We start from the raw sequence: 2,329 nt of genomic DNA on the forward strand, positions 1-2,329 counted from the left end.
TGCTTTCAGTAATTTCTAGCTGTATTGCCTTACCATGACAGAGTATATACTAGGACAATCAGTACTGGCATCATGTATTTCTGTAATATTACACAATCAGGCATTGTATCACAGTAATATTGTAAATAGATGTTAAATGTATCTTTTTTTTTAAATGGTTTAGAATCCTGGAAGTGAAAAAGGCCACTGTGGCTGGGGTCTCACTCCGCAGTGCAGGTGGACTTCTCATCTCCTCTTTAACCTTTGCATCCCTTCCCTTGTCATACCCTTTGATTCTTACCATCGAACCAGGTGTGATGCCATTTACTTCTTAAAGCCTTTTATCGTGTGGAAACCTGAGTATTTGGACTTTTAAGTTGGTGACCAGTGTTCTGCATCCAAAATACCCCCATGATTACTCTGGTTTCGTATGGGAGCATTTAGCTGAGCAGCCACTCATGTGACTGTGCAGACTTCTGAGCAGGGCTCTGGTCATTACACCAACATGCTACGTATGCAATTGCACATACTTCTTGCACGTTACTTTTTGACAGACAGATTCCAAGTGTGTGGGACCAATGCATACACTACATTACTTCAGAACAGGCTTCTTATGTTTTAAACAAAATCTCGTCCTAGTGCTTGTGAGGGATGCCAGACTGATAGTTCTGTGTCTGGAGCTGCTTCTACTTTCTGTAACTGCATAGTGGGCAGAAGATGGGCAGTGACAGCTTTTTATGTAAATCTGTGGATGTGACACAGTCCTTGCCTGGAAGATGTTTTGGGCACTAGAAGTGGAGCTCGGCTGCTTGTGAAGATGGCTAGACTGAGTTTGGTACCCGCAGCGATGGTGGTGTTTGGGGCAGGCAGGCAAAATTTGAGCATCTTGTAGCTCAGAGTCCCGCAGTGGAAAGCCACTGGGTGGGAATTTGTCTGGTAGCTTTGTGTTATATGCAGTGGCCTGCAATGTATTCATTCGAGTCCTAAAGTCAGTGACCCCAAGAGAGAACGGGGCTTGGCCAGATGCTTGGGTGAAATATCAATCATGTGGCACGTTTGGCCCGTAGGGTGTTTCAACGATACTGCTGGTTGAGTGAGAAGCTGCTTTCCCCAGGGGAGTGTATCTCCCTTAGTAGGAAATTATCTTCCCTGGCAGAGAGAGGTAAAATACGTATTTTCTAAACCAGCCAGGGCTGAATTGAATCCAATTTATGTACAATGAAAGTAGCTTAAAAATGAGAAAACATTCCATTCTTTTGCAGATAATGTATAGAATAAATGCTGCCATTTACAACAAGAACAGGCTTTCCAATACGATGCACATTTACTCCCTTTCATCATCTTCGTTGCACAGCTTTGGTTTGTTACTTGAAAACATTGTACCTAAAGGAAAGCCTAAATATGTCTACACTGATCATCTTGTGTGACTCCTGTTCTTTTTTGGTGCTTAAATTCTTCAGATTACGTGGATAAAGCCAGTACTGAGTTAAACATATCACTAATTAAAGGAGTTTAATTGAAATACTATTTTTACTAATCACGTATCACTCCCCTCAGTTACAGAGCACTGTACTTCCAGAACAGCTGACTATTTACTACATTGGTTACCGTGAGGAAAACCTGAATTTATCAGTGTACAGCTAATTAGTTGTAGACTAAGAGTTAAGGACTTGAATTTGTTAGACCGGATTAAATTATTTCCCGCACGTATCTTGCATTGGCTAGGAATTGTTATTTGGCGGGCTGGTTGGTCATGGTACTTACTAGCTCGTACCACAGGGATGCTTGTTACAGTCCACTGTGATAGGACCCGCATCTGTCTAGTAAAACCCGACTGAGAAATAATGTTGTACATATTTAAGATGCCGTAGCGGAGCCCGTATTTATTTAATATAGCTTGTAAAGTATTGTAAATATGAATAGAAGTTAAATCTGTGCTTTACGTGCGCACGGCTAGATTTGTTTAAACGGCTTAGGGGAACGTTGTTTAACTCGCATCTCATGCAATCAGCGGAGTTGGGGGGCGGAGGGGAGGGGGGACACACCAAACCCAAACAAACAGAAAAAGGGACTTCTACGAGCGTGTAACTTCTCCCAGGGACCATTTCATACTATTTTTAATAAACGTTGAGTATGCAGAAGCTTCGTCATCCGTTCATGGGGGGCGTGGGAGGGGGGAGATGATGTTTGGGGGTGATTTGGGGTGGTTTGGCGTTGGGTCCCGTCCCGTCCCGTCCCGTCCCCCCCTGTCTTGTCTTGTCTTGTCTTGTCTCGTCTCGTCCCGTCCCGTCCCTTCTCTTCCCTCGTGTCTTCATAGCTGTTTTTTTAACTAGGCAGGGTTTTATTATCT

Source organism: Charadrius vociferus, unplaced genomic scaffold (genome assembly GCF_000708025.1).
Source record: "Charadrius vociferus isolate BGI_N301 unplaced genomic scaffold, ASM70802v2 scaffold494, whole genome shotgun sequence".
NCBI classification, from domain to species: domain Eukaryota; kingdom Metazoa; phylum Chordata; class Aves; order Charadriiformes; family Charadriidae; genus Charadrius; species Charadrius vociferus.